Here is a 25,186-nt window from a genome sequence, read left to right on the forward strand (position 1 = left end):
AATGTTCCCAAAACCTTCCAACCTGACAGCAGTAAAATATTTAAGTCTGTTAGTCGTATGGTTCCAGAAATTTCACAGAGATGCTTTTGTCAGATGATTCCCAGCAAGGACATATTAAGATGCATTTATCTCATCTGTCTGTGAAGACCTTGAGCTGAAAACAGACCATTGGAGGGATTTTGCCATAGGATCAGGTCCTTCTTTCAAGTCCTCATCACCTGGCTCTTAGTTTATGACATCTGAAGCGCTAACTTGCCAACAGAGATGAAAGGTAACTATTGATCCAAGATATTGACAGTACGTGGTTGGACTCCTACGTATAACCCAGACACTGGAATGGATTTTTAAATTAACCTCGCTACCCAGTCTTCTCTTCAGCCCCCAGATCTGGAAAAACACTCCATTAACCATCAAATGCTGCGATAATATTTAAAAGCTGCATCTCTCTGTTACCCAGTAACCTCAGATATCATTCCTTTCCTTGCACCTCAGATCTGTCTCCCACCTTGGAGATGCAGGCATCTTCCATATGCATTTTTCTCCCCCCAGGATGCAGTGTAATGCCTTATACATGGTAGAAGGAAATCAACAATTATTGAAGCCTGAAGAAAAAACTGAGTACTTATAAGATCCACAATTCAGAGTCCTGAAGTGGTTTATGATTTCTGAATAAGATCCTTGCATTTAGGTCTTATCATCTCAGGAAGCAAGCTGAAGCTCTTTATGTAAGAATGCTCGGACCGCACCCCCCCTGCCCCTAAAAAAAACATCCTCTGTTTTCTCACAGGGAAACAGTGTGTCCTCAGAGACTGCTTCACTAAATTAAAAACATGGTCCTACCTTCAGAGCCATGGAGCCCAGTTCCTAAATATCACCTTTCCAAATGTAAAATGCTCCTGTCTGAGTCCAGGGTCCACAGGTTTGGGACCAAGGGACATGGTCTACTGACTTTTTCTCAGTAAGGAAATTGTCACCAGACTTTTGGGACCATCGTTCAAACTCCACATTTATGAAGAGGCCCACCAGGAAGCATCTGTGTGCAGGCCATAGAATCAGGATAGTAAAGGGATGTAAAATTTATGGGATTCTACATTGCAAACCACTTTCATTAAAGGGCTGGATTAAGGGAGGGATAATTTTAGCTACTGGCTTCCCTCATAGCTCAGTTGGTGAAGAATTTGCCTGCAATGCAGGAGACACCAGTCTGATTCTTGGGCCGGGAATATCTGCTGGAGAAGGGATAGGCTACCCACTCCAGTATTCCTGGGCTTCCTTTGTGGCTCAGCTGGTAAAGAATCTGCCTGCAATGTGGGAGACCTGGGTTTGATCCCTGGGTTGGGAAGATCCCCTGGAGAAGGAAAAGGCTACCCACTCCAGTATTCTGGCTTGGAGAATCCCAGGGACGGGGAAGCCTGGTGGGCTGCCGTCTATGGGGTCGCACAGAGTCGGACACGACTGATGTGACTTAGCAATAGCAATACAGTCCATGGCGTCGCAGAGTCGGACATGACTGAGTGACTTTCACTAATTTTAGCTTTACATAAACCAATAGTTAAGATGGCTAGGAAATCCTCCAATTGAGCTGAGCTTTTTCTTTGTTTTCTTTCTCCTTTCATCTTCTCCTTCCTCCCTCTCTTCTTTCCTTGTCTGTAGAAAGGAGTAAACAAAACCATATTGCTGTTTTGTGTTGGGAGCAGTATACATTCAGCTGGGTCATAACCTTTTTGTTATTTTGATGCAGTTATTTCATTAGCAAATGACAGATTATTCCTGGTTGATTCCTCTGATCAAGATTTGTATTAAATCAATAGACGAGATTAAATCAAGGTAAACTGAATAGATTTGTAATTCTTTAAATGCAGTCATTCATTTCTAAATCAAATTCCAGTGACAAGCCTAGGCTTGAGTCATCTTCCTTCTCTGATAGGGAAATTTTGTACTAGGCAGGACCCACCTCTGGACAAAGAGGACATAGTAATGCTTTCAGGCTTTGGCTTCAGGAGAACAGACTCAGTGAATGCAGAATAGCTCTCTACAGAGTGCATAAGCAGTGAGAATTAAAGAGATGGTGGAGGACATTTGGAAGAGTCTTTCCTTCCTTTTCCCACACACTCTATACATGGATAGGCACATATACCTTGGTAGAGTCCCCAGCTGGTAAATGAAAAAAACTGCACACAAATGTCCAGCCCCTCCAGGCTAGAAGGAACAGCTCAAAACGGGTGACCTTAAAGGAAATCAGTCCTTAATGTTCATTGGAAGGACTGATGCTGAAGCTGAAGCTGCAGTACTTTGGCCACCTGATGCGAAGAACTGAGTCATTGGAAAAGACCCGGATGCTGGGAAAGATTGAAGGCAGGAGGAGAAGGGGACGACAGAGGATGAGATGGTTGGATGGCATCACCAACTTGATGGACATGAGTTTGAGCAAGCTCTGGGAGTTGGTGATGGACAGGGAAGCCTGTAGTGCCGTCCATGGGTTGCAAAGAGTCAGACACGACTGAGCGACTGAACTGAACTGTGCTTGAGAGGCATGAGGTGGGTCGGGACAGAGAGGCCCACCTCCCAGCCCTAAGATGGAAGGTGTAACTCCACTGTATTAACACAGTCATTTAAAAATTCTAAAAATATTAAAAATTTTAGAATAACATCTAGTTGAGATCCTTTGTAGGAGGAAATTCTGGTTTGCAGGCAAGTCATGTAGTGAAACAAGGTGGTAAGTGACTCTGGAGCATGGCAATAGTAGGTTGGGGAGCAGCAGCGGGTGGAGGATGCTGTTTGCACTCTGAGAGGAGGGCCATTCAAACCTGATGGGAGCCCTGCAGCTCAGGAGCTTACCAAAGAGAACTGAATGGTTTCATCTGGAAATCATACTACACGCCTTGTGACTACATTTTTTAAGAAGTAAATTCTAACTTCCAGCAATTATCTTTATTTAGTCAAAGTATTGGCTAATTATTTGTGGTTTTGTTTCCAGAGTCCTGCCAACAATCTAATGTTGATTTTTGCCATCTGTCACTTAGCTGTGTGTCTCTCAGATTTGTTTCAACTACATGATTGCTTACTATGTACATATCCAAATCACAAAAATGTTAAACAGTGCAGATCAAAGATGAGACCTGCATGGTGCTTTGCAACTACTTCTGTAGTTTATAAGCCTTAGAATTTTGGAGATAAATGGATTTTTCAGAATATCTCATGAAGCAGTCATATTGATGAGAAACAGAGACCTGGAAAGTGGGTTGAATGGTTCAAGGACACACAACTGGCTTTTCATTTTTTCAAGAATTGTGTGAGTGTGGTTGTTGTTTAATCCATTATTATATGAACTCACTTTTAGTGGAAGAGTCCAGATTCTCCCCTGACTCCAAGACCACTACTCTTTTCCACTAATTCTTTTGACAAAGACTCATGAATCATCACTGCTGAATACAAATATTTATTATGTAACTCTCATCTATCTGCAGGGATCTCATGGGGTCGTCTATTAAATACTCTGCTAATATTAATGTAAATTTGACTGAGCCTTCTCCTGCCCTAATAAGTAAATGGTTTTGTGGATTTAACTTGGCATTGCTTGTATGAAAATTAATAAAGAAAAACTTTACCACAGCGGAGAAGGAGGGCAGAAGAGGGAGCTCTCACACATGTAGATATGCACAGGGCCAGTATGTATTCCAGCAGGAAGTGGTGCACCTCGCCTTTCTGAAAGGAAGTGAACACTACGTTACTACCACCCGCAGGAGCAAGAAAGATTTTGCTCCCAGTCTAGCACCAGCTCAGCCACTGAACTTCACACTTCCACTTTCATCCAACAAACTTTTTGTTTAGACATCCCTTCCCAATTTCCCCTTCTCCTCTATAAAATAGTTTCCTTCCTTTTGCTTTACTGATTTGTATATGGTTCTTCATAGTAGCACATTGCAGTTCCTTGCTGCTCTCAAGTAAACCTGTTTTTCAGGTAAAATAACTGGCTCTTTTATTGTTTTTAGATTAACTCTTGCGTTTTAGTGAACATGTTTATTCACTCCATCCCCCTTCCTCTTCCATGCTCTTCTATTCACCCAACTTAGGAAATCTTACTCATCGTGGTGACTCCCACATACATATCATCAATTCCTGTCTTTTCTTAAACTTTCAAACTTTTCTCTTCCCATGTGTAGCAAAGCTCAAACTCAACATATTGAAAACCAAACTCATTGTCTCTTTGTCAGTTCTGTTTCTTGTCCTGAACTTAGTAGTAGACATTTCTTGTCTGCTATTTCCTACTCTGTTCCTCCTCAAGTTATCTTTATTCTGTCTCCAACTTCTTTCAGTTTAGATGCTCGTTTTATCTTGTTTTGATAGCCACGATAGCATCTTAACCGGTTTCCGAGATTCCACACTTCTGATACTCTCTCTGGAGTATTCTTTCTACAACATCTGTCCAGTTTTTTACCAAACTGGGCAGCTGTGAAATATTATTTTGCAATATCCTAAAATATTTTCCATGGAAAAAATTGCTTATTGTGGTAGGCAGAATTTTAAAATGGATCTTCAAGATTCCTGGTTCCTCAAGCAAATAGTCATTACTGCTGTAAAGAGATTTTATAGATGTAATTAAAGGCCCAAATCGATTGACTTTAAAATGGAAATTTTATGCTGGTGGGTCTAAGCTAACCTATGAGCCCTCTGGTCGGAGACAGGAAAACAGAGAAATGTGCCCTGGCTTGCTTCAGTTCAGTTCAGTCCCTCAGTCGTGTAGGACTCTTTGCGACCCCATGGACTGCAGCACACCAGGCTTCCCCGGCTGACTTAGAAGACAGCAAGCTCCCCTCTCCCGCATGCTGTTGACTGTGAGTGAGGCAGCAGGGTCCGCAGCCAGCAAGGAAATGGCATCAGGTCTGCAACAGCAAAGAGGCAAAGCACCGAATTCTGCCAACAATATTAAAGTTTGGTGGTGGATTCCCCTCTCTTCCCCCACCCAGGCCCCACAAAGCCTCCAGATGAGAATTTAACTTGGGCAACACATTGATATTAACCTTGTTAAACTTCAGCAGGGAACCTAGCTGTGCCATGTCAGACTTCTGACGCACAGACTGTGAGCTAATAAATAGACTTTCATTTTTTAAAACTGAGATATTTTGTTACACAGCGATAGAAAAATAATACACATACTTAATTGTATTTGGGAAATACTGTGCTAAACCAAGTTAAGCTTCTTTATTTTAAGAATTCTCAAGTGTGGGGAGTACAAATGAGCAGTATGAGATTAACGTATACAAACTACCAGACATAAAATAGATAAGCAACAAAGATTTAGTGTGTAGCACAGGGAATTATACCCAATATCTTGTAATAACTTATGATGGAATATACTCTGCAATAAAGATGAGAATTACTATTCGATACACCTAAAATTTATGCACTACTGTTAGTCAACTATACTTCAATTAAAAAGTTAAAGAAAAAAGTACAGGGTACAAATATTCTTGCACATCCTCCTTCGAATGCCAAAAAAAAGAATTATCAAGTGTATAGTATGTTCATTAGAGTTTTTGTGACTCTCTAGGAAAGAGATATGTTGTGATATATTTCCCAAACCATGTTGACTGCAGGCATTGGTGAGAGACATTGTTATACAAACAGCAGTTTGGGGAGCTTCTCACATAATCATTCTATTTCCTATAAAATCTGTGATAGCTTGCTCTTATTTGCCCCCAGATGTTCAAATATCCTAATTTGGTTTTGGGGGACTTGCATGCTGTGATCCTAACCTCTATTTCCAGTATCATTCCCATCATTTTCCCACATCCAGCTTGGCTCACTCTTGCATACCAAGTCATGATAGTTCAGGGCTTTGACTTTTCCTGTGTCTCATTTTTTTGAGACACGCACATCCCTTTTGTGACAGGTCCCTGCCCACCTTCCTCACAGGCAGGTATGCTTGCTGGGCATTGCAAACTGCCATTGTAACCTTGTGCATAGCGCTCTTAGGCCCCACGTCATATTACATGACAGTAACAGTTCACCTCCTCTTACCTGATTGTGATCTACTTGAGAAAAGGGACTGTATTTCATTCATCTCACTCTTCTTCACGATAGAAGTGGACCTTAGGCTTCATCTTCTCAAGTCTCTTGATAGCTTATTCTTTCCTTATAAAAACTGGGGTAATGTTAGCTTGTCTCTAATCTTCAACCTTTTTTTCATGAATTAAATGTTCGATTTTTTTTGCATGTGACCAATTATGAGAAATAGAGTAGAGAACTGGAAAGAGGAATATTGATGCAATCCTAGGGAATAAGAATGAGCAAAGGTTCAGTATGTGAAGAAGAGTTCCTGAAACTGAAAACCTAGCTACTCCCTGACCTTCCAGAAATACCTTGAAAATTGAATATCATTCTCTTTTTCAGACCCCAACCCTGTTTTCTCTCGTCTCTCCCTTCCCAGGGGCCACACATAACTTTCACTTCATTCTAAACTGAAACCAATCTCACTGCCTATCCACACTTGTCACCCAATTATGAGTGTTCCACTTGTTCCCAGTAAGAATCAGTACCTTCTGTATCTATGCTTAGAAAATTCCAACATGCAGTGTTAAAGCAACGGCAAGCAAGCAGTAAAGGTACAATGTTAAAACAGTTTTCTTCCGCTCTGTTTTTCTACCTTGGGGAGTTATTTTAAACACTTATCTAATGTAGACACTGATGGTACCTAACAAATATCCCTCCCCTGTCTGTCTTCCATCCCTTCCCCCTTCTTTTGGATGAACAAATACCCATCCATGTGTCACAGTTCCCTTGCTGTTGAGCTCAGAGTCTGCCCATTAGAATCTGGAGAAAAGTAAAGCAAGTCACATTAAGTCCTGGTACATAAAAGACCCCATACATTCTTTTTACCCTCTCTTCCCCTGTCACAGTGCCCTTAGAGCCCTCCATGCACCAGATGATGTCATTCCAAAATGGAAGACAGACAACTGGTCTACCTCACTTTGTGTAAAGCTGTTATTACATTAAACCTCTGAAGTTTCAGTGTTTAGTCATTCACGTGGCAGAGTGGAGCCTTCCCTTAGTTTAGTCTGTTAAACATTTAAAACTTGAAAATAGTCCATAAAAATGTACTGGCTATAAATATGTAAATGAAAATAAAAGGTGAATTTGAGAGAAGTCAGCCAGGAATCTCCACAGTTGTTTTTTTTCCAAGTGAAGCTTTGTTGTTAAGATTTAAATGCTAAACAAATGCTATAAGTGCTTAAGTTATAATTAAAGTAATCGGAAGGAAATAAATTTCCCAGGCACAGATATAATTTTATCCAAGAACTAGGCTGTACCCCTTCCAGTTTTCTTTCGGAATTCTTAATTATAGAGATTACTAGCTCAAGGAACAGGAGGTTAAACATCTGCTTCCTAAAATGAAGCCAAAGGCATGAGACAAATAGTGTGAATCATATACTAAAAGGGAAGAATGAGAGGCTAAAGTTAAACATCGCCACCAGCAGCTGATACCGTTTCTAATGAAATAGTCTTACATCAAGAGCTTGATGGAAGGAATAGGGTTAGATATTGAGGAAACCTAGAAGAGAGGCCTTCTCAAGCCTTCTTAGCCACTCACGGTTATAATTACCCCCTGCACATGCAGATGGGAGTACACTTTGTCCTCAGATCCTCCTGTCCCTGTGGGTTAAGGCACTTCAATTGTGTCCGACTCTTTGCAACTCCATTGATTGTAGCCCACCAGGCTCTTCTGTCCATGGCATTCTCTAGGCACGAATACTTGAGTGGGTTCCCATGCCCTCTTTCAAGGCATCTTCCCTACTGAGGGATTGAACCTGAGTCTCTTGTGTCTCTTGCATTGGCTCAGACAGTAAAGAATCTGCCTTCAATGTGGGAGACCTGGGTTTGATCCCTGGGTTGGGAAGACCCCCTGGAGAAGGGAATGGCAACCCAGTCCAGTATTCCTGCCTGGAGAAGTCCTTGAGCAGAGGAGCCTAGCAGGCTACAGTCCACAGGGTTGCAAAGAGTTGGACATGACTGAGTGACTAAGCACAATTATTTTTACTGCTAGCGCCGCCTGGGAAGCCCTTGCACCTACCTGAAATGTCTGTTTATCCCTTTGGTAATAAAATTGATGAAAGTTAAAGTTCTTTTGATTTAATTTTCTGTTTAGTTTTTATATTAGATTTTTGTTGAAGAGTTTATTTTATTTAAATATTACATTTGTTTTACTATGAGTAAAATAAGCTATAAGGATATATTATACAGCATAGGAAATATAGCCAATATTTTACAATAATTTGATTTTTTTATTTTTTCAAGATTTTTTTTTTATGTGGACCACTTTTAAAGTCTTTGTTAAATTTGTTATAATATTGCTTCTGTTTAATGTTTTGGTTTTTTGGCTGTGAGGCATGTGAGATCTTAGCTCCCCAACCAGGCATCAAACCCACACCCCTGTATTGGAAGGAGAAGTCTTAACCGCTGGACCACCAGGGAAGTCCTACAATAACTTTAAATGGAATATAGTCTACAGAAATATAGAATCACTGTGCTGTACACTATTATACTAATATAATAGTATAAGTATATACCAATTAAATATAAATAAAGTTAATGATAGAGTTAAATATAAATAAATGTATACCAATTAAATATAAATCAATATGTTATTTACCAATTAAATGTAAATAAATATACTAATTATAAGTTTATTATAATATAAATAAATATAAATAAATTTAATGATGGAGTTTCCCTGGTGGCTCAATTGTACAGAATCTTCCTGCCATTGCAGGGGACACAGGTTTGATCCCTGTGTTGGGAAGATGCCCTGGAGAAGGAAATGGCAGCCCACTCCAGTATTCTTGCCTGAGAAATCCCATGGACAGGGGAGCCTGGAGGGCTACAGTCTACAGGATCGCAAAGAGTTGGACACAAGTTAGTGACAAAACAACAGCAACAGATTTAGTGATAAATAAATACCAGATGGTTTTAAATGCCACAATATTTACAGGGTTGTACAACATGTCTCACTCCAGTACCCTTGCCTGGAAAATCCCATGGATGGAGGAGCCTGGGGGGCTGCAGTCCATGGGGTCGATAGAGTCGGACACGACTGAGCGACTTCACTTTGACTTTTCACTTTCATGCATTGGAGAAGGAAATGGCAACCCACTCCAGTGTTCTTGCCTGGAGAATCCCAGGGACGGGGAAGCCTGGTGGGGTCGCACAGAGTCGGACACGACTGAAGCGACTTAGCAGCAGCATAAATGTCTGTTCTGTGTCTTTTGGATGACAGTCAGTCATGTGCAGCCACAAGAAGGGACACACGAGAGGCTCAGGGAGTCAGACCTGCGTGGTTCTCATGGGTCCTCGATATAGGAAGCTCAGCAGGTGGAACAGGGCCAGGTAGGGAAGCCTAAGGATTGTCAGGAGACAGCAAGAGCAAAGGGAAAACCAAGACCAGAGCCTGTCTGGGCGCGCCCAAGAAAGGCAGGACAGGGGAAACAGTTTGCAATTGGCTGCTGCTGCTTAGTCACTTCAGTCATGTCTGACTCTGTGTGACCCCGTGGACTGTAGCCTGCCAGGCTTCTCTGTCCATGGGATTCTCCAGGCAAGAATACTGGAGTGGGTTGCCAGGCCCTTCTCCAGGGGATCTTCCTAACCCAGGTATCAAACTCTGGTCTCCTACGTTGCAGGCACATTCTTTACTGCAGAGCCACCAGGGCACCTCTTGTAATTGGCTAGTTGGAATAATTTGTTCAGGCTCTAAACTACACGGGTGGTCCCAGATGCCAGGTACCTGGCCTTGGGGTGACTGAGGCAGGAATGTTACCTCGTGGGGTGCACAGGCCACAGAATGGAAGTGTGACTCTGGATCAGTTAGTTTGCATGTCAGAGACTCCCTGGGCTGAGCCCTGTCCTGTCTCAGAGGAGTGGCCAGATCAGGGAAAGGGCAGTCTCTCCCCAGCCAGAAAGGTTTTGTAAGATCTCAAAACAGTGTACAGAATATTTAGACACATGTACCCCAGTGTTCATTGCGGCACTATTTATGATAGCTAGGAAGCAACCTAGATATCCATTGACAGATGAATGGATAAGGAAGTTGTTTTACATATACATCATGGAATATTCCTCACTATAGAAAGAAACTAGTGGATGAACCTAGAGCCTATTATACACAGAGAAGTAAGTCAGAAAGAGAAAGACAAATGACGTATATTAATGCATATGTATGGAATCTAGCAATATAGTACTGATGATCCTACATGCGGGGCAGCAAAGGAGACGTGGACATAAAGAACAGATTTTGGACACAGTGATGGAGGGAGAAGGTGGAATGATCTGAGAGAATAGCATTGAAACATATACATTACCATATGTAAAATAGATGGCCAATGGGAGTTTGCTGTATGAAGCAGAGAACCCAAAGCCGGAGCTCTGTGACAGTCTAGAGTATGGGAAAGGGAGGGAGTGGGGGAGGGGTTCAAGAAGGAAGGGACATATGTATACCTAATGCTGACTCATGTTGATGTATGGCAAAAACTATCACACTATTGTAAAGTAATTATCCTCTAATTTAAAATATATATAAGCAATACAAAGTCAAACAATCAGATCAGATCAGATCAGTCGCTCAGTCGTGTCCGACTCTTTGCGACTCCATGAATTGCAGCATGCCAGGCCTCCCTGTCCATCACCAACTCCCAGAGTTCACTCAGACTCATGTCCATCGAGTCAGTGATGCCATCCAGCCATCTCATCCTCTGTCATCCCCTTCTCTTGCCCCCAATCCCTCCCAGCATCAGAGTCTTTTCCAATGAGTCAACTCTTCACATGAGGTGGCCAAAGTACTGGAGTTTCAGCTTTAGCATCATTCCTTCCAAAGAAATCCCAGGGCTGATCTCCTTCAGAATGGACTGGTTGGATCTCCTTGCAGTCCAAGGGACTCTCAAGAGTCTTCTCCAACACCACAGTTCGAAAGCATCAATTCTTCAGCGCTCAGCCTTCTTCACAGTCCAACTCTCACATCCATACATGACCACAGGAAAAACCATAGCCTTGACTAAACGGACCTTTGTTGGCAAAGTAATGTCTCTGCTTTTGAATATGCTATCTAGGTTGGTCATAACTTTTCTTCCAAGGAGTAAGCGTCTTTTAATTTCATGGCTGCAGTCACCATCTGCAGTGATTTTGGAGCCCAGAAAAATAAAGTCTGACACTGTTTCCACTGTTTCCCCATCTATTTCCCATGAAGTGATGGGACTGGATGCCATGATCGTTTTCTGAATGCTGAGCTTTACAGAAGCACAAAAATGAAACATTAACAAACAGCCATCCCCTTCCTCACCCCCATCTGCAATTCCATCTCACTGGCAGTGGAGTTAGCACTCTGTGTGTGTTCTTCCAGGCCTTTCTCTGTGCAAACATATGCAAACAAACATGTTGATGCCAATGTAGGAATTTTTATAAATATGAATTCACACTCTATACATCTCTCTGCTGCTTATGCTGTCACTGACTATATTTCATGAACAGCCCTCCAAATTAATACTTGTAATATACTTCATTACTGTTAGTAGATGCTTAGTATTTTATAGAATATATTCGGGCTTATTCAGCCACTGTTTTTATAAACATGTTGGTTATTTTCAGGTGGGCTTTTTTTTTTAATAACTGCATGTATGCTTTAATACGAGACCTCCCTGGTGGCTCATACAGTAAAGAATCCGCCTACAATGCAGGAGATCTGGGTTTGATCCCTGGGTTGAGAAGATCTTCTGCAGAAGAGAGTAGTAACCCACTCCAATATTCTTGCCTGGAGAATCTCATGGACAGAGGAGCCTGGCGGGCTACAGTCCATGGGGTCACAAAGGGTCGGACATGACTGAGTGACTAAAACTCTGCTACATGTATGCTTTAATGCATATCCTGGTGCATAAATCGCCATGTCCCAATGCTTTTATTTCCCAGTGAGGTTGTTGGGTCAATGAATGCATTGTAAACATGAGGAAAGATAATCGATAGCATCAGATTTGTTTTTCCAGATTGTTGTAGTAGTTGAAACCAGTGTCAGCAGCATGGGAAGTTTTAACCACATTTTGAGCAGCCCTGGATGTTATAAATGTTTTAATTTTTATAAATCTGATAGGTGATAATGGTTTCATTATTTTTCTAATTTATTTTTCTCTTGGCTATTAATAACACTGAACGTCTCAGAGCTTCCTTATTGAATTTTATAAGAACGCTGAGAACCATATTTTTCTCCTGGTCTCTTGTGAAGATGTGTTCCCAGTGAGGAAGCTGGTTGAGTTACTGCGTACCACACAGCAGTGCTGACCTTGCTTTTTCCTCTGCAGGTCTGCGTTATATGTCTTCAGTCTCCCAGAGTGAGATGAAATAAAACTTAGCCATTTCCAAATTCATTTGATTCAGGCTGTGTATAGGATTTTTTTTTTAATGCTGTTTGTTATCTCATCTTGGAAAATAGGACAAGAGAATGGCTGTCAGCTACTTGCTTCTGAGTGTATTGTAATTTATTTCCTTTGAGGAAGTAACACTGAATACCTTTAGCTATTGAATATACTCGGTTTAAAACGTACCATCATTTTGTGCTGATGTTGAGGCATGATGACACCACGTTCTGTAGTTTCGGTATAAGCCTTGTCTTGCTAAGCAAGGTGAATCTAGGAGCAAAAAATAATTAAGCCCTGGTTTCTTTGGAGTGAGTCTAAGGTAAATAAACCTGTGAGGGTTCAGTGATTACTTCTGATGTAGCGGCCTTGGGAGGAGGGAGATTGACAAGGTGGCAGTGGCCTTATATTAATAGCCAAGACTCATCAAGGTGAGAGGGTGATGGTGAAGTGATGATATTAGTCAGAGTTCTCCAGAGAAACAGAATCAAAAGGCTCTTTCTCTCTCACTCTCTCAGTGTCTCTCTCTGTTGATAGATAAGGAATTGGTTTACTCAGTTGAGAAGCTGATAAGTCTCAAATTTGTACAGCAAGCCAGCAGACTAGAAATTCAGGTAAGAGTGGATTTACAGTTTGGGGCCCAAAGGCTGGAAACCCAGGCAGAATTTCTGCATTGCAGTCTGGAGGCAGAATTCCTTCTCCAGGAAACCTCAGTCTTAGCTTTTAAGGACATCAACAGATTGGAGGAGGCTCCTTGTATAGAGGGTAATCTGCTTTACTTGGAGTCAACTGATTGTAAATGTTAATCACATCAAATAAAAAATACTTTTACAGTAATGGACACATTATTCTTGCCAAGTTGGCACTCAAAATTAACCATCACTGTTGAGTATGTTTGGTTCAAAGGAGTTCAAATGACGCAAGTAGTATTCATTTCTCTATGAAGCAAGTAATTTAAAGTGAAGCCTGGCTGTAGTCAAACTGTGGTCAGGAGAGATCTCTAATGTCCCATTCGTTTCCAGCATTTCTATCCCCATGAACAACAAATGCAGAGACCATGAACATACTCTCATTTAGGGAAAAGTAGGAAAGTAAGTGGACAGAGGAGCCTGGCGGGCTGCAGTCCATAGGGTCTCTAAGAGTCGAGCACAACTTAGCAACAGACTTTCATGAGAATGCATGATTCTCTTATTCCACAACTTTCCTTCTTTTCCTCCTTTGTCAGCATAGCCCAATAAATTGACCTATTTTTCTTGTTTAAAATAGCTGGTGTGAAGAGTGCTCCATTGAAATGGAACAAACCATTTATTTTCTTGGCACAATTTTTCTGCCTAATGGGGAAAAAACATTCTGTACCATATGGTGAACTTTAAAATTTGCACCTAAATCATTGGTCTTACCATCCATATCGATGAAATACACGGGAGAATTTTTAAATTATCCACTTCTACTTCACTTGTGTAATTAAAATAATTGACTGAGGTGAAATTCGCATAACATAAATCATTTAAAAGTGAACAATTCATTAGCATTTAATACTTTCACAGTATTGTGCAAACACCACCTCTCTTTAGTTCCAAAGCATTTCCATCTTTCCAAAGTGAAATCTTTATCCATTAAGCCATTTTACCCCATTCCTCCCAGCTTTTGGCACCCACTAATCTGTGTTCTGTGGTTATGGATTTATTCATTCTGGGTATTTCTTATAAGTGGAATGATACAGTATGTGATCTTTTATATCTGGCTTCTTTAACTTAGCATAAAGCTTTGGAAGAATAGTGTACATTGGTCCTTCATCCCTTTCCATAGCTGAGTAACACCCACTTCCTGTATATACCTCAGCTTCCCAGGTGGTGCGGTTGGTAAAGAATCCTCCAGCCAATGCAGGAGATGAAAGAGACACAGGTTCAGTCCCTGGGCTGGGAAGATCCCCTGGAGGAGGAAAGGGCAACCCACTCCAGTATTCTTGCCTAGAAAGTTCCGTGGACAGAGGAGCCTTGTGGGCTATAGTCCATGGGGTCACAAAAACTTGGAGACAACTGAGCACTGGGCTGGAAGAAGCACACACTGGAATCAAGATCGCCGGGAGAAATATCAATAACCTCAGACATGCAGATGACACCACTCTTATGGCAGAAAGTGAAGAGGAACTCAAAAGCCTCTTGATGAAAGTGAAAGAGGAGAGTGAAAAAGTTGGCCTAAAGCTCAACATTCAGAAAACTAAGATCATGGCATCTGGTCCCATCACTTCATGGGAAATTGATGGGGAAACAGTGTCAGACTTTAGTTTTTAGGGCTCCAGAATCTGATTGCAGCCATGAAATTAAAAGACGCTTACTCCTTGGAAGGAAAGTTATGACCAACTTAGATAGCATATTAAAAAGCAGAGATGTTACTTTGCCAACAAAGGTCTGTCTAGTCAAGGCTATGGATTTTCCAGTGGTCATGTATGGATGTGAGAGTTGGACTGTGAAGAAGGCTGAGCGCCGAAGAATTGATGCTTTTGAACTGTGGTGTTGGAGAAGACTCTTGAGAGTCCCTTGGACTGCAAGGAGATCCAACCAGTCCATCCTAAAGGAGATCAGTCCTGGGTGTTCATTGAAAGGACTGATGCTGAAGCTGAAACACCAATACTTTGGCCACCTCATGTGAAGAGCTGACTCATTGGAAAAGACTCTGATGCTGGGAGGGATTGGGGGCAGGAGGAGAAGGGGACGACAGAGGATGAGATGGCTGGATGGCATCACTGACTTGATGGATATGAGTCTGAGTGAACTCCTGGAGTTGGTGATGGACAGGGAGGCCTGGCGTGCTACGATTCATGGGGTCGCAAAGAGTTGGACACGACTGAGCGACTGAACTGAACTGAACTGAACTGAGCACTAACAAGGACTAGGAATGTATATACCACAATTTGTTTTTTACCCTGTTGATGGGCCTTTGGGTTGTTTCTACCTTTTGGCAGGAGGGGAAGGGGACAACAGAGGATGAGATGGTTGGATGGCATCAGCGACTCGATGGACATGAGTTTGAGCAAGCTCTGGGAGTTGGTGATGGACAGGGAGGCCTGGCGTGCTGCATGACTGAGCAACTGAACTGAATTGAACTAGTGACTAGTGATGTTTCATATCTCTTCAAACATTTGTGTAATTTCGTCCTAAATTTTAGGTATATGGCAAGGTTTCTATTTGGTATAGCATACATAGCAGAGGTCACAGATAAGCTGAATACTGACCCCCTTGAGTCCTTGGGGCTACCAGCGGAGACTTCAGATGGCCAGAGTCCCTGGGGTCATTTATCTCAGGTGTGAGCAGACCCTTCCACTTTCTCTATCCCTCTCTGTGTGTGCCAGTATATGAATAATTTGGGGAGTACTGGTAGTGGGGGTGTAGGAAACCAGAGTCGTCTTGAGCTATCTCAGTTAATGGGACAACAGATGGACTCTCAGCTGCTGTATAGCATTGTAATTTAATTTTTTTTCACAAATTATAACAGAACTTTCTGTAATGTCTCGCTAAGAATAGCCATTCTTAGATTGTGTTCTTAAAATAGGGCTGTATATTAATGTAATATACAGACTTTTCTAAAAAGTTAGAAAAGTCCAGTGATACAGTACAGTAATCATGTTAAGTCATTGAACTTTGGACAATTTTAATTTTCAAAATGGCATACAACATATGGATACTTAAATACTAAAATGCAAAGCACTATATATTTGTTTTATATGATGACTTATGGGAGATCAGTGTTTGAGATTAAATCCCAATTCTAGGCAGTGTGAGGATCATCCATCTAAAGTTAACATTGTGCTCAGTTGCCCAGTCGTGTCTGACTCTTTGCAACTTCACCAACTGGAGCACACCAGGCCTCCCTCTATTCAGTTCAGTCGCTCACTTGGTCGTGTCTGACTCTTTGCTACCCCATGGACTGCAGCACGCCAGGCCTCCCTGTCCATCACCAACTCCCAGAGCTTGCTCAAACTCATGTCCATTGAGTCAGTGATGCCATCCAACCATCTTATCCTCTGTCGTCCCCTTCTTTTCCTGCCTTCAATCTTTCCCAGCATCAGGGTCTTTTCAAATGAGTCAGTTCTTCGCATCAGGTGGCCAAAGTATTGGAGCTTCAGCTTCAGCATCAGTCCTTCCAATGAATATTCAGGACTGATTTCCTTTAGGATGGGCTGGTTTGATCTCCATGCTGTCCAAGGGACTCTCAAGAGTCTTCTCCACCACCACAGTTCAAAAGCATTGATTCTTTGGCGCTCAGTTTTCTTTATGGTCCAACTGTCAACATCTGTACATGACTACTGGAAAAGCTGTATCTTCGACTAGATGGACCTTTGTTGGCAAAGTAGTCTCTGCTTTTTAATATGCCATCTAGGTTTATCATAGCTTTTCTTCCCAGGAGCAAGTATCTTAATTTCATGGCTGCAATCACCATCTGCAGTTATTTTAGAGCCCAAGAAAATGAAGTCTGTCACTGTTTCTGTTGTTTCCCCATCTATTTGCCTTGAAGTGATGGGACTGGATGTCATGATCTTCATTTTTCGAATTTGGAGTCTCAAGCCAACTTTTTTTTTTTTTGTATTTCAGTAGATATTTCAGTATTTAGCTTAACAGATATTTTGTGTACCTGGTGCTTAATCAATAGTACTGTCTTCGAGTAGCATTGAGAATTATAATTCAGTGAGCTCACAACATAACACATTTATTTAGAGTTACATAGAAGAACATTTAGTTGCATTTCAAACTCCTTCTGAAGCTTCCTCTGACAGAGACTAGATGTTATCATGTCTGGCTTCTGGGCAGTAAGTGAAGGATGTGGAACTGGGTGATCTTGGTGATGGAGAAACCATTGAGTCTGGCCCTTCAAGTCAGTCTCCAACCTAATCCACTCCTGGAGGACAGATAGGAAGGGTCGATGTTAGGTTTCATGGATTGATGGAAACATTATCTGAAACAAAATTCGGACATCTGAACATCAGGGGTCATGTTGATCAAGTTAACCCACCATTTCACATTCTTTTGGGTCCTAATCCAAAGCTCTTTTCCCCATCTAGGACATTTCTGTGCTCAGAGAAAATAGAAAACTTCCCCTCCTCAAATGGAGCCATATCAGGTTAATTATATTAGATTAAAATGAACATTGTCTCCTTAAAAAAAAGTACACGACATGAGAGTTGCAAGTTAAGTTTTTTTTGGGGCAAAATAAGGATAGTAGCCCAGGAGATAGCACCTCAGATAGCTCTGAGAGACTGCTCCAAAGAGGCAGGGGGGGAAAGGTCAGAATATATGATTTTTGGTGAAGGTAGAGTACATGCAACCAAACGTGAATTTCTCCAGAAGGTTTCTACTAGTCTCGTGAAGCCTTTGCTAGTTACAAGGAACAGTCATCACCATGAAGGACTTTAGTGCTTTTCTAGATATGAGGAGATAAGATAAAAGAATTGGGCTCATAAAATCAGCTGCTGAGAATATCTAACTATTTGAAGACCTGTCCTGCCAGTTTTTCTCAAGCACAGAGTGCTTCATTTCCGCTCTCCACCCTGAGCTCCTTCAGGGGTTGTCAAAGATCAGCAGCCTCCGATCTGATCTAATAGCAGCACACGATCTAATCCTTCTAGAGGTGGATGGCAAGCACCCATGGCACGTGCAATTTGTAGTTGACAACATCATAGACAATCTGCAGTCAGTGCAATATAGAAGATAAAGATTAAAGAAAACAGTGGGAAGTGTCTCAGCGAGGCAGTTAGCAGCCTGATTGGTAACCTCGTGCGAACGGCACTACAGATGCAGAAATCCAACCCTACCGGCAGCCTCTTCTCTTAGCCCTGGCTTGGAGCCCTTCAAAATTCAGAACTGTGGGAAATGGACATTCTAGTTCTAGAACCACCCTAGTATCAGTATGAGCCCAGGAAACATATAGCATTTAGGAAAAGAGTCAGTGCCAGTCACAGCCAGGAAGGGAAATCTATTGGGCAAAATATATTTAAGATAAAAAATTTCTAACTGTCTACAGGGTGACTTGCACTAAGGAATGTTTAGAGGTAGAAACTATAGGTGATCTGCTCTTTCTTAAGACAAATTGCAAAAGACAGGAATCTCCCACAGGAGCTGAACATGTCTGCATGCCTTCCCAAACACAACTTCCTTGCATTTCTTAATTATGCTGTTTTACTGAAGAAATTAAGTTATACTGTTTAGTCATTAGCTAAGTAATAGTATGCATGAATATGACGTAAAACTTGGCTTCTGGAGAATATCTGCAAATAAATAATAAATCTTCTTGTGAAACAAATGCTAGAATAGTATTACCTGCTTTAATGGCCTTTTGTCCTAGAACAAATCTCATAAGAATCCATGAACAGAAGAAAAATATGGCAATGTAAAAAGAAATAAAACAACAAAAGCATCAAAAACAAAACCCTTATTTATAGCATCATTTTGTACTATCACAAGAACATTCACTTAAAAATCAAATATCTTACCCGATGGCAGAAACAATCTTGTAAGTCATAAGGAACATCTTGTTATGAACATTTTCTACTTGCAGTAGAATGGAAGAAATTGAAGGTACAGTGAAATCAAAAGGTCAAAGTGTCCATGTGATGTCTGCGAAATTCATGTATTTGCATTAGCTCAAATATATGAAACATCAGTAGCTGCTGACCTCGAGTTTAGAAATAGCCAGTGAAGGATGTTTAGGAAATGAGGATACCAGGAAAATTATTTAAAATATGGATAATAAAGATATTTGCATTGTGATGAAGAAGAGAAAAACATAACCAAGGCTTTCTGTGAATGAGGTGCTGTGTGTAATTCATAATTTTAATTTTAAAAATGAAATGGCTTATTAATAACAACTTATTCTTTCCTTCATCAAGTAATTTTGAGGACCTGCAATGGGTCAGGCAGTTTCAGGAACTGGGCGTATACTAGTGAACAGTAGTGAAATAGCCCCTGCTCTCAGGGAGCCTATGTTCTACTGGGGGTGGGGATTAGATTACAGAGACAATGCATGATAATGTGTCAGTTTATGTAGTATTTTGGAATGGCAAGTGCTGTGGAAGAAGAGAAAAAAGAGCATTCTGGAAGGGGATGGTAATGGAGGAGGTGGGCAGGGTAGTTCAGGTTACATTTATGTGCTGGGGTCATGGGGACACATCATAGAGGTGACACCAGAGCCAAGACTTGGTGTCAAGAGTTGGCCACATGCAAACCTGGGAGAGAAAATGTTCCCAGCAAAGGCAGCAGCAAGTGCAAAGAGCAGAAAGAGAAAAGACCTGGGGGCAGGCGAGTGCAGTACACACCCTGGAGTGCCTTGGAACCATGGGAAAAATTCTGGCTTAAAAAAAAAAAAAGTATTTATTTGGATCTTCTGTCTTCGTTGCAGCACGTGCAGCGTGTGAACTCTTAGTTGTGGCGCAAGGAATCTAGTTTCCAGACTGGGAATCGAACTCGGGCCCCCTATATTGGGAGCACAGAGTCTTAGCCAGTGGACCACCAGGGAGGTCCCAAAACTCTAGCCTTTTGTCTAAGAGAAATTGGGAGGCATTGGGGGAGTTGAAACAGAAGAGCAACTTGATCTGGCTTCTATTTGAGGGCGATCACCCTGGTGGCTGTGCAGCTTGGGCAAGGGCAAAATTCAGGCGACCAGATTGAAATACTGCAGGGGAGAGAGGAGGCAGCAAAGACCAGGGAAGAGGCAGTGGGGCGTGAGAAGCGCTCTGATTCTGGAAGCATCAGTAAGGCACGTTTCCTCAGACCGCAGGTGTCATAGACTCACCTCCTGTTTCTGGCGCTAATAAACTGAGACCAAGCAGGGCAAACCTTCTCTGCAGAACTGCTTAAAGAAACAGTTAGTGTAACTAACTGTTCAAAGGTTAGTGTAACCAGGAAAAACTTCCTTGATTTTAGTAAACATTTATCCTTCTGAGAAATGAACACTGTTCTGTTAATGCGGCCTTCCTAATGAAGACCAGTTTTATTTCTTAAGTTATTTAAAATATTTTTTGTTTTCATTTTCATGCTTCTGAATTAGTTATTGTGTATCTAGTAAGGTGAACTAGACACCTGGTCATTACCTAAAAAATTGTTTGGGATAATCTAGGTTCCAGAGTTTATTTTCGTCAGTTTGAGTGTTTTATGTTGATCTTTGCTGTTGTTGCCTAGTCGCTCAGTCGTATCTGACTCTTTGCGACCCTGTGGACTGTAGCCCACCAGGCTCCTCTGTCCATGGGATTTCCCAGGCAAGAATACTGGAGTGGGTTGCCATTTCCTTCTTCAGGAGATCTTCCTGACCCAGGGATCAAACACATCTCCTGCCTTGGCAAGCAGATTCTTTACTGCCGAGCCACCAGGGAAGCTGCATATTAGTCATATAAATAATTTATTTTTAAATGTCTACTTGATTTCATACTATTTAGAAGCTACCGTAGTTATAAGGGGGGAAATCTCTTTTTATTATTCATGTTAACAGCAAAATGACTATGAAAGGAATATTTTACTTCAAAATATTAACTCACCAGTTACACCAGGATCATAAGATCAGTAAGGTTATAATGAAAAATGATGGTTGCCATTTCTATGCCTTTTCTCATTTTCCTTTATATTTGCTCACGTGAAGTCCACAAGGGGATTTTGGGTTCAGATTTATGTGAGAACTAAGAGTTTTCTTTAAAGAGAAAAGTAAGGATGCTTTTGAATCTTAGTTGTTGGGAAAAAGCCTGTTTTTACCTTAAGAGCAAGACTTCTTTCTTGCAATTCATATTTTATTCAAAAGGCTCAGGCTCCTGGAGGTTTAATAAAACACCAGTTCTCATAGACATAACTTCTATATACAAGCTTTTGCTGTACTAGCTTCCTCCCATTCTTTGAGATCATTAGGATCAGAGATGGTCCACAGATACTGGGAGAAATCACGGAGTGTGATGTGAATAATAAACACAGTCTGGCAACACAAACTCGTCTGTGCTGACCAGAAGCGAGACGAGGATGCCCTTATTAAGATCGAGGCCCAGTGGTCAGGAAGTTGAGTACTGGAGTCAAATAGAGCTGCATTCAAATCTCAGCTCAGCCATTTACTAGCTCCTTATCGTGGTTGCATTTCTTAGCTTCCAGTTTTTAATCTGGTAGCAGCCTACCTGTGGTGCAAAGTGGGGAAACGACATAAATATCAGGACCTTACCCTGATGTTTAAGGAAAGAAGGGCAAACAATGCTCTTAAACCATGATCTGGGCACTTAGTGCTACTGAGGTTCCCACCTTGGGCTTTCTCAGCAGACAGAGCTGGGGTACAGCTGTACACATATTCAAACAGATACATGTTTGTGGGCACATCTCTATGTGTGTGCATACATATCTTGCACATAATTTCAGTGTTTGCACTTACATGGACACCTGGGTTCATTTTAGCAGGATATCTGCTGTGATCTTTAGGCCTTTTTGGCATGTTGTTTTTGTTTAGTTGCTAAGTCATGCCCGACTCTATGCAGCCTCATGGACTGCATGGCCCATCTTGTAGACCTTTTTGCAGGATATTGGAGCCAATCTCCAGATAGCAGAGAGTTCAGTTAGCAAGGGATGAAGAGGTATGTGTACATAATAAGCATCAGATAACCAATTTTGATTATTTATTATAAGCATGGGTGGTATTGATTCCCTCTTTGTCCTTTGTGGGCATACCTGCATGCATCCTAAGTCGCTTCAGTCATGTCCAACTCTTTGTGACCCCATGAACTGTAGCCGCCAGGCTCCTCTCTTAATGGGATTCTCCAGGCAAGAATACTGGAGTGGGTTGCCATGCCCTCCTCCAGGGGATCTTCCCAACCCAGGGATCGAACCTGCATCTCTTACGTCTCCAGCATTGGCAGGTGGGTTCTTTACCACTAGTGCCACCTGGAAGCTCCTCTGTCCTTGGCTCTGAGGCAAATAATTGGAAGGATGTGATTAATGATAAGAAGAGTTACAAGTCAAAGTTATAGAATGGAATTTCTGACGTCCTTCTGTGTCCCTGCAGCTGAAGTCATTATTTATGTGAAAAAGAGGGATTATAGATGTATATCCAGTATGCTTAAACCTCAGATCCTCTTTTCTTTTTGTTTTTTGGCCATAGCACCCAGCTTGGGGATCTCAGTTCCCCAACCATTGGTAGATCCCAGGCCCTTTGCAGTGGAAGAACAGAATCCTAACCACTGGACCACCAGGGAAGTGTCTCTGCTTTTATTTTAAAACAAGTTGTGATTTCTGGGCAGTGAATTGGCATCCTCCTTGCTGAATATAAACCTGTTAATGGGCAAATTTTCCTGGGGATTATCACTATATGGAGTATTGTCAGACCTTTGCTAAGTTTCTCTAAATAGGAAATTGGCCACTGCAAGCCTAAATATTATTTTACTATATTATTTATTAAACTAATACTTCTGTGCTTAGTCGCTCAGTCGTGTCTTACTCTTTGTGACCCCATGGACTGTAGCCCACCAGGTTCCTCTGTCAAGGGGATTCTCCAGAAAAGAATACTGGGTGGGTTGCCATGCCCTATTACCTAAAAAGGACATTAAAGTAAAGTGAAAATGACTTACATGCTGTCAGAAGTAATGTCTCAAACTCATGCTGTTGATGAACCTGCTATTCATCAGTAAGTCACCAGCTCACAGATATCAATTTTTTAAATAATATACTCATAAATCAGTTTGATGGATTTTTTCCTTATAATGAGCAGAATATTGTGCTTATCAGAGACAGTTAAGTTAACCATTAACCTGCTGCTAAGTCTCTCCAGTCATGTCTGACTCTGTGCGACCCCATAGACGGCAGCCCATCAGGCTCCCCCGCTCCTGGGATTCTCCAGGCAAGAATATTGGAGTAGGTTGCCATTTCCTTCTCCAATGCATGAAAGTGAAAAGTGAAAGGGAAGTCACTCATCATGTCCGACTTAACTTAGGGACCCTATGGACTGCAGCCTACCAGGCTCCTCCGTCCATGGGATTTTCCAGGCAAGAGTACTGGAGTGGGGTGCCATCGCCTTCTCCAACCATTAACTTAGGGGTCATGAAAAATTTGGTCTGGTATTCCCATCTCTTTAAGAATTTTCCACAGTTTATTGTGATCCACACAGTCAAAGGCTTTGGCATAGTCAATAAAGCAGAAGTAGATGTTTTTCTGGAACTCTCTTGCTTTTTCAATGATCCAACAGATGTTGGCAATTTGATCTCTGCTTCCTCAGTTCACTTCAGTTCAGTTGCTCAGTCGTGTCCAGCTCTTTGCAATCCCATGAACTGCAGCACGGCAGGTCTCCCTGTCCATCACCAACTCCCGGAGTCCACCCAAACCCATGTCCGTTGAGTCAGTGATGCCATCCAACCATCTCATCCTCTGTTGTCCTCTTCCCCTCCTGCCCTCAATCTTTCCCAGCATCAGTGTTCTTTTCCAATGAGTCAAGTCTTCACATGAGGTGGCCAAAGTATTGGAGTTTCAGCTTCAACATTTGTCCTTCCAATGAACACCCAGGACTGATCTCCTTTAGGATGGACTGGTTGGACCTCCTTGCAGTCCAAGAGACCCTCAAGAGTCTTCTCCAACACCACAGTTCAAAAGCATCAATTTTTCAGTGCTCAGCTTTCTTTATAGTCCAAATCTCACATCCATACATGACCACTGGAAAAACCATAGCCTCGACTAGACGGGCCTTTGTTGACAAAGTATGTCTTTGCTTCTTAATATGCTGTCTAGGTTGGTCATAACTTTCCTTCCAAGGAGTAAGCATCTTTTAATTTCATGGCTGCAATCACCATCTGCAGTGATTTTGGACCCCCCCCCCCAAAAAAAAGTCTGACACTGTTTCCACTGTTTCCCCATCTATTTCCCATGAAGTGATGGGACCAGATGCCATGATCTTCATTTTCTGAATGTTGAGCTTTAAGCCAACTTTTTCACTCTCTTTCACTTTCATCAAGAGGCTCTTTAATTCTTCTTCACTTTCTGCCATAAGGGTGGTATCATCTGCATATCTAAAGTTATTGATATTTCTCCCAGCAATCTTGATTCCAGCTTGTGCTTCTTCCAGCCCAGCGTTTCTCATGATGTACTCTGCATAGAAGTTAAATAAGCAGGGTGACAATATACAGCCTTGAAGTACTCTTTTTCCTATTTGGAACCAGTCTGTTGTTCCATGTCTAATTCTAACTGTTGCTTCCTGACCTGCATATAGGTTTCTCAGGAGGCAGGTCAGGTGATCTGTTATTCCCATCTCTTTCAGAATTTTCCACAGTTTATTTTGATCCACACAGTCAAAGGTTTTGGCATAGTCAATAAAGCAGAAATAGATGTTTCTCTGGAACTCTTGCTTTTTCAGTGATCCAGAGGATGTTGGCAATTTGATCTCTGGTTTCTCTGACTTTTCTTAAACCAGCTTGAACATCTGGAAGTTCACAGTTCACGTATTGCTGAAGCCTGGCTTGGAGAATTTTAAGCATTACTTCACTAGCGTGTGAGATGAGTGCAATTGTGCGGTAGTTTGAGCATTCTTTGGCATTGCCTTTCTTTGGGATTGGAATGAAAACTGACCTTTTCCAGTCCTGTGGCCACGGCTGAGTTTTCCAAATTTTCTGCCATACTGAGTGCAGCACTTTCATAGCCTCATCTTTCAGGATTTGGAATAGCTCAACTGGAATTCCATCACCTCCACTAGCTTTGTTCATAGTGATGCTTCCTAAGGCCCACTTGACTTCACAATCCAGGATGTCTGGCTCTAGGTGAGTGATCTTACCATCGTGGTTTTCTGGGTTATGAAGATCTTTT

Source organism: Bos indicus, chromosome 27 (genome assembly GCF_029378745.1).
Source record: "Bos indicus isolate NIAB-ARS_2022 breed Sahiwal x Tharparkar chromosome 27, NIAB-ARS_B.indTharparkar_mat_pri_1.0, whole genome shotgun sequence".
NCBI classification, from domain to species: Eukaryota; Metazoa; Chordata; class Mammalia; order Artiodactyla; family Bovidae; genus Bos; species Bos indicus.